Raw genomic sequence first — 12,783 nt, 5'->3', positions numbered from 1 at the left:
CAGCTGATTTCTAATGAGATTAGATTCCCTACAGAGTGAAAACAGTCCTTTTGGCCCAACAAGTCCACACCAACCCTCCGAAGAGCAACCCACCTCCCTCTGACTAATGCACCTAACACTATGGGCAATTTAGCATAGCCAGTTGACCTAGCCTGCACATATTTGTGACTGTGGGAGGAAACCGGAGCACCCATGTAGACACAGGGAGAATGTGCAAACTCCACACAGACAGTTGCCTGAGGCTGGAATCAAACCTGGGACCCTGGCACTGTGAGGCAGCAGTGCTAACCACTGTGCCACCTCAGACTTTTCCAGAACGAGACCATCACCAAATTCAATAAGGTCTTATTTTTGTATTTAATTAACAATAGAAAGTTTGTATTTATTACCCTCTTTGTTGTGAAGATGCTGTCAATGAGCTCTTTTGTATTTAAATGATACACAAGCTAGACTCCAGAGAAAGAGTGCAACAAACAAACTAAGGTTATCATTAGCACGCTAAACATTTGCAAGTGAGATACCTATTGCTCAGCTCTCTCTTATTAAAGTGTCATTGAGTTCTCCCTGGATTTCCCTCAGCTAGTGTTACTAACTTTTCCTCTGTTTTGTTGTTCCTGAGTTTTCTCAAGGACTCCAAGGTGTTGTGGAGATTTCATTTGGACTATTTCCTCTGTGTCAGTGAACTCATTCTGGGTTTTCTTCATTGTACGTGAGCTTACTATAGGATTCCTTGTCTTTAATGTTTAATCATGCTACCACTCAATACATTGAAGAATGCATTGTTGAAAGTGTCAAGGGATATGTTACATAAATCCAGGGGGGAATGGTGCAGTGGGGAACTTGCAACAAAAGATCAGAATAGAGAAAATTGAGTGGGAGGAGTTTTGAGTTGGGGTTGGGGTTAGGGTTTGGGGTGAAGCAGTAAAGCACTAAAGTAAATGATTTTTAAATTGTGAAAACAATCAAACCCTCTAATATATGGACTTCTTGGTTTAATACATGCAGTTTGTTTGGATATCCGTAAGTATTCTACTGAATCAAATTGACTTTTTAATTATTGCTGGTAACTAGGTAATTGTTGATGAAATTAATGTCCTTAGGAATCACTAATGAGATTTTTTAATTGAATTTAAGTTTGGGATTAAATTTAACATCTCTCTTCCGGATTTCCATTCAGTTTTCAAGGCTTGAAAATTGACCAGTAAAAAAAAAGATAAAATCCAGTTTTTATGGCCATTGTACATTTGTATAAATTATTATCAGCCAATTCATATCTCAATTTGCTTTGAGAATGTCAACTAGGTAGCTATTGTGTAACTACAGCTTTTTTTTCCCCAAATTTGGAGACTTTCAAGCAACAAGATGTGAACAGGTAGAGTGTCAAATGGATGTGTCAACAAATTAGAAGATAAAGACATTGCAATTCCCAGCAACAATGATGGAATCATCACTGGAAAAACAACGGCTCAAATGGGGAGACTGAGGTCAAGTGAGCCATTATCCACATCACAAGGTTTATGGACAAAGACTGAAATTTGTTGATCCCATGAAAGAGCTTTGTCAACCTGAGATGATCAGGTCAGGTGATGGCAGATAGCTGCATCTCACTAGAGTACAGTTAGACATGATGGACACATGGAATCCAATTCCGTGAAGTGCACTGTAGTCCTCTATTTCTTATCCTTCTCTGATTATTTCCAGTGTACAGTGAAAGATACCTGGGGCTTTCATGTCCACTGTACACAAATGCACAACATTGAGTTGAATATCCTCTGAAGAAGGACTGAGAGATGGTGCTGCACAACTAATTCACACACATTGAATGCACTGCAGGAAGGTCCATTCTTCATGGATGCCTGCTCAGTTCAGAGATGTCTCTGTGCTTCCAGGATTAAGCACACTACTCACTGGCTGCATACATCAGCTAGGCACCTAATTAATACTAGCTTATTCAGAAATAGCCCACCCTAATACCAAACAGGCACATTATGGGACTCTTGGGAGAACTGAATCTGACCTGAAAAAGATAAAGGAATGAGTGAACCTGAGTGAGTGTGTCCATTCAGGTTTTCCAATACTGTCGCATAGCTTGAGGTGGAAGAGCTGGAAGGGGTAAGAATACTAGAGGCCCTTCAGACACACATGAATGGACAGTTAGACCAGATAGCTGTAAAGATCCCTGCTAGGAATCTAGCCTCACGACTTGAATACAAAGATCCACAGTGTTTCAAAACACCACAAAAATGGTCAATGTCAGTGAATATATCCTCAAATATCATATCATACAAATGCACTACAAACATCAGATATTGCTCAATTCACCATAACCCCCTGACTCACCCACCAACTCAATTAAGCCAGACTTTTTTTTATTCACTTGTGGGGCATAGGTGTCACCGGTTGGCCAGCATTTATTTGAGCTGGAAATGTGTTGCTGGAAAAGCGCAGCAGGTCAGGCAGCATCCAGGGAACAGGAGAATCGACGTTTCGGGCATAAGCCCTTCTTCAGGAATGGGGAAAGTTTGTCCAGCAGGCTAAGATAAAAGGTAGGGAGGAGGGACTTGGGGGAGGGGCGTCGGAAATGTAATAGGTGGAAAGAGGTCAAGGTGAGGGTGATAGGTCAGACTGGGGTGGGGGCGGAGAGGTCGGGAGGAAGATTGCAGGTTAGGAAGGCGGTGCTGAATTCGATGGATTTGACTGAGACAGGGTGGGGGGAGGGGAAATGAGGAAACTGGTGAAATCCGAGTTCATCCCTTGTGGTTGGAGGGTTCCTAGGCGGAAGATGAGGCGTTCTTCCTCCAACCTTCGTTTTGTTGTGGTCTAACGATGGAGGAGTCCAAAGACCTGCATATCCTTGGTGGAGTGGGAGGGGGAATTGAAATGTTGAGCTACAGGGTGGTTGGGTTGGTTGGTCCGGGTGTCCCAGAGGTGTTCTCTGAAACGCTCCGCAAGTAGGCGCCCTGTCTCCCCAATATAGAGGAGGCCACATCGGGTGCAGAGGATGCAATAGATGATATGTGTGGAGGTACAGGTGAATCTGTGGCGGATATGGAAGTTTCCTTTGGGGCCTTGGAGAGAGGTGAGGGGGGAGGTGTGGACGCAAGTCTTGCACCTCCTGCGGTTGCAGGGGAAGGTGTCGGGAGTGGAGGTTGGGTTGGTGGGGGGTGTGGATCTGACGAGGGAGTCACGGAGGGAGTGGTCTTTACGGAATGCTGATAGGGGAGGGGAGGGAAATATATCCTTGGTGGTGGGGTCCGTTTGGAGGTAGCGGAAATGACGGCGGATGATGCGCTGTACGTGGAGATTGGTGGGGTGGTAAGTGAGGACCAGTGGGGTTCTGTCCTGGTGGCGGTTGGAGGGGCGGGGCTCAAGGGCGGAGGAGCGGGAAGTGGAAGAGATGCGGTGGAGGGCATCGTCGACCACGTCGGGGGGGAAATTGCGGTCCTTGAAGAAGGAGGCCATCTGGGTTGTGCGTTTTTGGAACTGGTCCTCCTGGGAGCAGATGCGGCGGAGTCGAAGGAATTGGGAGAATGGGATGGCGTTTTTACAGGGGGCAGGATGGGAGGAGGTGTAGTCCAGGTAGCTGTGGGAGTCGGTCGGTTTGTAGTAGATGTCCGTGTTGATTCGGTCGCCTGAGATAGAAATAGAAAGGTCGAGGAAGGGGAGGGAGGAATCTGAGACTGTCCAGGTGAATTTGAGGTAGGGGTGGAAGGTGTTGGTGAAGTGGATGAACTGTTCAACCTCCTCGTGGGAGCACGAGGCGGCGCCGATACAGTCATCGATGTAGCGGAGGAAAAGGTGGGGGGTGGGGCCAGTGTAGTTGCGGAAGATGGATTGTTCCACATATCCTACGAAGAGGCTCCCACGAGGGCAGGAGGAAAGGTAGCTGAGGCCAGCATTTATTGTCCATCCTTAGTTGCCTTTGGACTGAGTGGCCTGCTAGGCTATTTCAGAAGGCAGTTGAGAGTCCACTACATTGCCATGGATCTGGAGTCACGTGTATACCAGACTGGGTGACAATGGCAGATTGCTAACAATTAACAATAGTTTGATGGTTGTCAGTAGATTTTTAATTCCAGATTATTATTAAATTTAAATTCCACCATTTGCCATGGCAGTATTTAAACGCAGGTCCACAGAACATTAACTGTGTTTCTGGATTAATAGTCTAGCGGTAATGCCGCTAGGTCATCACCTCACCTTGTGTCTAAATTTCATCTGCTTCATCTCACCTTCACACACTTAACACTGCTCTCAACCTTTTTTTTATTTCAGAAATAAACTTTATTCATAAAATTATTTGGATCTCTTTGCAATTTGTCATGCCATTCTTGTGCACACATTACATTGGTTTACATACGGACATCAAAATTTATTTTTCCAATATACAAGTCTGTGCATTTACTATCCAGCTCTTCTGCTGAGGCGTCAGCGGAGCCCAAATGACTGCGTGGATCCCCTGTTCTTCTTAGGCAGGCAGATGTTACACGGTGGTCTTTCCCCACCGCGCCTTGGCAGCAGCTGCCCCAAGCTTCAGCGCGTCCCTCAACACGTAGTCCTGGACCTTGGAATGTGCCAGTCTGCAACACTCAGTCAGGGTCAACTCCTTCAGCACTGCTCTCAACCTCATACCTGCATCGCTCACCTTGCACGCTCTGGCTATTTAACCATGGTAACCATGTAATCCACTCATTGAAACAATCCTCTCTCTGTTTAAGTCAAAGTGATGCATGAACAGAGACAGTAAGCATTAATGTGAGCACTATGGTATTGGTTGTTGTGGTGGGGTGTGTGCCTGCAGTGGTGACAGTCCTGCATGCTGGAAGCTCTATAGGGATGATGGTGTTAGTCATTATTGGAGTGGCTGTTTCTGAAGCTGCAGTCAGCAGAGAGGCTTCTCACACTTCACCCTAATCTTATACTCTCCTCCGAGTTAGAGCAACAATGGCAAGGACGTTCCCATCCAACTTTCTGACTCCTGTCCTTCCCTCCCAGCAACCCTATCCCCTCTGACCTTTTCCCCTTGAAATACCCTTGAATTGTAAATGGCCTGGTGGGGGTGGAGCAGCAAGAAGAGAATGATCATAAAGATACACAATCACTTGCTTTCATTCTTACAGCCAACAGCTCAAAGTGGGATTTACATATGGGTGAGACAGTAGACATGAATGGTGTATACCAGAGCAAGGGCTGGAAGACTATGGTTGCCAGTTCCCCAGTGACCAAGTTTACCCATGTATTGTGCAGTGTACGCAGATAATGACTTAAATGCTCCAGGTCACAGAAGGAGGTGATGCACAATGAAATGTTGAGCATTGAGAAGTCTGCCAGAAATTATGCAATCAATGTGTTGAGGAGCAGTGTGTAATGTAGCATCAGTTTGGCTCAGGGTTTTACACAGATCTTGGGAAGCCATCTTTTCCACCATGTTAATGATGGGCAATTCTAATGGCTCATGTAGACGCATGATATCATGTCTAATGGACCGATATATGTGGGTTCTATGTTCCCACTTCCAACAGATCTGCAGATGGCTTAGTGATAGAATGAAAACGTGCACGTCTCTTCAGAAACACCACTGGACATCCTGCTGGGGGAGTACATTGTGGTGATTCAGTTGTTAGCACTGCTGCCTTACAGCATCAGACACCCAGGTTCGATTTCACGTTCAGGTGACTATCTGTGTGGAGTTTGGACATTTCTCCTTGTGTCTGTGTGGGTTTCCACCGGGTGTTCCAGTTTCCTCCCACAGTCCAAAAATATACAGGTCTGGTGGAACGGCCATGCTAAATTGCCCATAGTGTCCAGGAATGTGCCGATTACATGGAGTAGCCATAGGAAATGCAGGATCATAGGGTATGGGGGTGGGTCTGGGTGGGATGCTCTTTGGAGAGTTAATGTGGACTTGATGGGCCAAATGGCATATCTCCCCACTGGGTTGGGATTTCCCCACTGGCATGGATGGATTGGACCGAAGGGTCTGTTTCCATGCTGTACATCTCTATGACTCTATGTCCCACCTTCCTGAAGTAGCTGGCCTCATGTACTTCTCTAGGACCCCTAGCAACATGCTGGCGAACCTTTCTCCTCCTGCATCTTATAAAATGTCGATGGGATGGAGTGGCACAACATTAGGTCCTGTTAAATGAGGTTCCTTGAGAATGTCTGGCATACTTGTCAATAAGAAAGTTGGTGAATTCTTGATAAAGTGTTGCAGAGAATCCCCTGATGTCTTTTGAAAGAATTCTTCAAACTTCCAGTAAGAAAGGTTATGCACATTGAAGTAACACTTTATGTTGTGACCCCTGCTGCCTGCCTGTAGCGGTATGTCTTCAGTCAATGGGGGCTATCGATCTCTGCGCAAACAGAGATTTTAAGTGTCTGGTAGATTTAACAATATGACATATATGAACTATTGCACCATATATGGGTTAACAAGAACATCTATGTATTACATTTGACTATCTCTGTCTCTGTCTCCCCATGAAACAGCCTGCATGACTGTCTCTACGACATTATCAGAGTATGTGTTGCTTACCACACTCTTCCAGATATTAATCCTGTCAGACCCAGATATAATGCTTGAAATCCTCAGTGATTTCTAATTTACTTCCAAATACTTGGTCATTGTCAGAAAGCCATGTCAGTTCAATGTGCTTAATACCACATTGTTTAAGTTGTTTGGTAAGATGAGCGAAAAGTTGTAAATGTTAAGTTATGGAAAGGCAGGAGGAGACTGAAATTAGTCTTAGGATGTTCTTGTGCCACACCCACATGGACTGAATGGCTTCCTGCTGTGCTGTCTTGTTCAAAATGTTGGTGGGCAAACATTTAATTTGCCTCTGTATTTTTTCTCTGTCTAATCTTTTACTGAAGGTGTTTCTTTCAAGCAGGCTTCCTATTTAAAATATACGAATAGAGAAATATCATTCAAGCACACCCAATATTCATTTGTTGGTGTTTATAAGGGATTAACTCTGATTATGTGATATATTAATGAGACAGTACCTATGAGAGGAAGTGATGTAATGCCACATGATTTTGATCTCTCTTGTAGACTTGTGGCAAGATGAATATCTGGTAAGAAGTTACATTAATAAACTTAATGTTTTCTTTACCTCAGCATACTCTATAAATATTCTTTAGCAGCTCAACTAAACCAAAAATATTATTGTTTCCAGTGACATCAGCAAATTCTCATCTATAATCCTGCCAAAGCAAAAGGAATAGCTCACACAGGACTGACAGCCTAAAGATGAAATGCTCGAAGTTATCATTCCTCCCTTTCAGAGTCAGTGAAATCCATTTTATACCAGCTCCTAATGTCAAAAGCACATATCAGATAGAATTAGTTTTGTTAGGTTTTTGTTAAAAATAGTATTTCAGGTCGATGCTGTGCTGTTCACTGACATGATATTGCAATGTCATTTATTCAGTACTGATTGTCTCTGGCTGCATATATTTATCTAACTCACTGCATTAAAAAATAAGGAGTGTAGTTGTTTATGGTCTAAAACATCTCCTTTGTTGCAGAGATATATAGATTCTAAAAAGTCGTAGCAGCAATTTGCAGTCTCTGCTAGATTGAGCTGGTTGATTCTGTTAAATATAATTATTTTGCCATTCATTTAAAGCTGTAAACTCTGTCCTTATGGTGTTTGATCTGAGTGTTAAGCATGTGGCTTTTATTTAGATTTGCGGTCCTTATTGTTTTATTACCCAAGTATAACAATTTTGTATAGTGTCAGCCCAATTTCAGGCAATGTGACTCGAAAGTACAAAATTCAGCAAAATATTGTACAGAATTGGCGATGCCACTCAGTGCTTATAAGGCAGGAGCATAGCAGGGTTATTGGGTGTTGGTAATCTACTTTTATTGTGTGTCTTCTCCACTATTTGAGCAGTGTAGATAAAGATGCATTTTGCAGCTGGGCATGTTACACCAAATCTGTGAGGATTTAATAGTCAGGAATGGGATTGATTATGCTAAGGCTCCTGTCTCCTTGCCTGTGTTTTCCTCCCCTTATGAATCCTACCTGCTATGGGCATTGGGTATCTGCACAGACCATTTGAAACTCTTCTACTTAGACTGTTCCTATTCTGAGTATGCTACGTTTCTGTGTTTACCTTATTCAGAGTGGCTATTATCTAATTCTTGGTAAGCCCTGTGAACTCTTTATTTATATTCTTGTATATAGAATACTGATTTCAGCTCTCTAGTTCAATTCCAACGTTCTTCTCTCTCAGAGTCTCAATATTATGAATTTTGTTATCGGAGTTACATTATCACTCACATAACCATTAGTAACATTTATTTTCATTACACTACATCTTCATCCAGTTTAACTCTGCTGCATTTCCACATTGTTTCAGTAATTTCTTTAATCTATTTATGTTTTCACCATCTCCCTCCCCACTCAAAGTCAGAATGTCAGAGGTTGAGTCTTTATGAGACTTCCATAACTTGTCCTGTTCCGCTTCCCAGGATTGTTTAACAAGGGTCATAATCGCCATTACTTCAGTCACCTTGTACCACTTTGGGAGGTAATTAATATAGTTCTCAGCTTCTTGTCCTAAATTCTATGATAAATATACTCCTTCATTTTCACTAAAAGGAGTAAAGTCAATGTCTTTATATTTTACACCAGGCTTGGGTTTCATAGCCTGCCTATTAAATGTCGATCAGCATTATTGGATCAATTCTCCACGACAATGCCTCTACCAATCAAAGCTCACTTACTGACCAGTCAGTGCTCTGCATTCATGTAATATAAATGTTGGTTTTTCCCTGTATTTTTGCAAAATATCCCAATGAGTGTAAGATGAATAGTTTTGACTATGTCTATTTTTTCAGTGATACTCGAGTCATGTACTACTAATGATTCTTTGATTCCCTAGCTGTGATCAAACACTACCACATCATTTACTGTGTTCCCGTGTTCATATTTGTTAGGATCTGGTCTGTTTGACTATTCTTTGACTAGCTGTTGGGTACAGTTTTCTGATTTTGATGCATTCCTTCCCTGCTTTTCAATTTCAGGGACTGAATCATACATTTTTTAACTGTCAGTTGCGTTAAGTCTTTTTTTGGTGGGGGTTGCGGGGGGGGCGAGTTGTTGATGTGGAGCTAAGCAAGATCTCTTGACATATCTTGCCAAATGCATTAACTACCTACCCCGTCCCCACGGCATTCCTCACATTGGGTTTTAGCTCCATCTTACTGTGAGTTGTTTCCAGAACAACTTAGCACTTACCTGAAAACTGCTGAATGACTAGCAACTCTGGCACCTGTCTCATCTCTAACAGGCTGCTGTGTACTCGGAAGAGTGTTGGCAATCTGGAAATGCACAGCAGCTTCAAAGTCATGCTGCTCACAGCACATAGTTGTCGTGGCTGACACTTTTGTATACTTACAATTCCATTCTCTCTCACTAGTTGCTGAGTAACCACCACAGCAGGTTACCTGTCTTTAGATATATCTTGTCTAAAAGTCTCTGTAATACCACTCTATCCCGAGTGCAAACTGGATACATGAAACATGTTACTATCCAGTAGAGAAACATCACATGGAGGCCGCAATGGCCCAGAACTCTGGACTTTGACAAACGGCCTCAAATGGGACTAACCAGACCCCTGACCACTATCTTTCCTGTTCCCTGATTAATAATACCTGAATCCCCTGATGGCTAGTGATGGTCCTTCGGGGCTGGCTATTAGCCATTCCCCAGACTGTCATAGACAGATTCCCTGACCATGAGTGACCCAAGTGGGTGACTGTGGCCAAGCCTCTGAACTGTGTCCAGACTGTGCTTGTGATTGATGAAACTCGGACCCCCTCGCTGACAGTGGCTCTCTCCACTTGACTGGACTGAGGAACAGCCTCCCATCTGTTTTCTGACATGGCCATTTGATTGAATGAATTTGCAGTGTGTTTGCCATGCAGGCAACTAGCACATGCTGTTAGAGTGATGTCTTGGAGTAGAAAGCACAGCAGGTCAGGCAGCATCCAAGGAGCAGGAGAATCGACGTTTCGGGCATAAGCCCTTCATTCCTGAAGAAGGGCTTATGCCCAAAACATCGATTCTCCTGTTCCCTGGATGCTGCCTGACCTGCTGCGCTTTTCCAGCAACACATTTTCAGCTCTGATGTCTTGGAGTGCAGTACAGCAAGTCTAAATCACTTTGGAAGGGTGATGACTCTATCTAGGGGCCTACCTAACCAAGACAATTCAGAGAATTCTTGGTGTTTTCTCAGATACTTTCATAGTTTGGGGCAAAAGTCATGGCTTGAATCACATACTGAATTGCTTTTGTCAAGGTCAGAGATGCAATAACTTCCCATCATGGATGACTACAACAGCCCAATCTTTACGTCTGTAATATGTCCAAAGCATCCTGCTAACCAATAAAGAGCAATAAGGAATAATTCTATCCATTGACTCTGGGACCTTTGTTTCAATCTCACAGCTCAATGATGAGGTTTAGTTTCAGACTGAAATACATGTTGAATACTCAAGAATGGATTTGAAATTAGTGGGACTTTCTTCTACATGCTGTATCTCGAGGAGGTTATTGACCCTCGGTCTGTCTGCATATAGGAGTGTACTAACCTGATTCTGCCACTCTTTAGATTAGATTACCTACAGTATGGAAACAGGTCCTTCGACTCAACAAGTTGGCACCCTATATTTACCTCTGACCAACACATCTAACACAATGGGCAATTTAGCATGGCCAATTCACCTGACCTGCACATCTTTGGATTGTAGGAGGAAACTGAAGCATCTAAAGGAAACCCGTACAGACACAGGGAGAATGTGCAAACTCCACACAGACAGTCACCCAAGGTGGGACTTGATCCTGTGTCCCTGGTGCTGTGAGGCAGCAGTGCTAACCACTGAGCCACTGTATCACCCCACTGTTAGCATGTAAGCCTGATTCTGTCCAGTATTGTTAGAATGGTTATTTCAACAAATCCCCTTTGTGAGTTCTTTGTGAGCCTCCTATATTCTTGCCAATGCCATTTCTTGGCTGGTTATGCCAGCCATCCAGGGTTCCTGTACATCACTGACCTGGCGCGTCAGCTAATCTTATTTGCTGGTTTGTTGAAGTTGGCCAACCTTCCCTCTGGTCTGCTGCAGTCTTCCCTTTTTTCCTCTTTCCTCCTCACAGAATCCAGTTTGTAACTTCAATTCATTGTATTACATTGTAGTATGCCTGGCTGCTAATATGATTTCTGCTAAGACTCCTGTCTCCATAGACTGAGGTCCCACAGAGGGTTAGTGGGTTGGATAGCTAACTGCATTCTAGATGCTACACTGACTAGTTAAACTGTCCCTACTTTGGGTCTGTGGCATTTCAGTCTATATCTTGTCTGACAGTGACCATAGTCTGACTGTCAGGAGTTCAATAACTTTTATTCACATTCTAATATTCAGAATGCTATCATGCAAGTTTTGTATTCCTCTCAGTGTCTTGATAAAATATGACTGTCTATTCCAGTTACTTCGCCATTGTGAACATATTCACTCTATACTACAAGTAGCAAATGTGTTCCATTTTCTATATACAAAATTATTCACTTTTTCCTCAAGGGTTTGCTTCCTCAAACTAAAAATTGGTTCATTTTATTAATAATGTTTGGGCGGCACGGTGGTACAGTGGTTAGCACTGCTGCCTCACAGCGCCAGAGACCCGGGTTCAATTCCCGCCTCAGGCGACTGACTGTGTGGAGTTTGCACGTTCTCCCCGTGTCTGAATGGGTTTCCTCCGGGTGCTCCGGTTTCCTTCCACAGACCAAAGATGTGCAGGTCAGGTGAATTGGCCATGCGAAATTGCCCGTAGTGTTAGGTAAGGGGTAAATGTAGGGGTATGGGTGGGTTGCGCTTCGGCGGGGTGGTGTGGACTTGTTGGGCCGAAGGGCCTGTTTCCACACTGTAAGTAATCTAATCTAATCTAATCCTGCTGACACTCCCAGCATAGTATTGAGGAATTACTACCCTCTCAAATATTGTTGTCAAATGAGATATTAAATCAAAGCTCAGTCGGACGAATGGTGAAGACAAACTGGGGGATTCTCTTTGATGGCCTAGCTAATCTCTAGTTGAAACTTTATTGCTGGAACAGCACAGCAGGTCAGGCAGCATCCAGGGAACAGGAGATTCGACGTTTCGGGCACAGGCCCTTCTTCAGGAATGAGCAGAGAGTGTTCAGCAGGAGAAGATAAAAGGTAGGGAGGAGGGACTTGGAGGAGGGGAGTTGGAAATGTGATAGGTGGAAAGAGGTCAAGGTGAGGGTGATAGGTCGGAGTAGGGTGGAGGCGGAGAGGTCAAGAAGAAGACTGCAGGTCAGGAAGGCGGTGCCGGGCTGGAAGGATCCGGCTGAGACAAGGTGGGGGGAGGGGGGATGAAGAAACTGGTGAAGTCCAAGTTCATCCCCTGCGGTTGGAGGGTTCCCAGTCGGAAGATAAGACGCTCCTCCTCCGACCGTCGGGTTGTTGTGGTTTGGCGGTGGATGAGTCCAATGACCTGCATATCCTCGGTGGAGTGGGAGGGGGAGTTGAAATGCTGTGCCACAGGTTGGTTGGGTTGGTTCGTCCGGGTGGCCCAGAGGTGCTCCCTGAATCGCTCCGCAAGTAGGCGGCCTGTCTCCCCAATATAGAGGAGGCCACACCGGCTGCAGCGGATGCAGTAGATGATGTGGGTGGAGGTGCAGGTGAATCTGTGGCGGATATGGAAGTTTCCCTTGGGGCCTTGGAGAGAAGTGAGGGGGGAGGTGTGGGCGC

This window comes from Chiloscyllium plagiosum, unplaced genomic scaffold, assembly GCF_037043375.1.
Source record: "Chiloscyllium plagiosum isolate Xiang-an unplaced genomic scaffold, Cpla_swu_hap1 HiC_scaffold_37, whole genome shotgun sequence".
NCBI lineage: Eukaryota > Metazoa > Chordata > Chondrichthyes > Orectolobiformes > Hemiscylliidae > Chiloscyllium > Chiloscyllium plagiosum.
Note: the sequence above shows the minus strand (reverse complement) of the source record.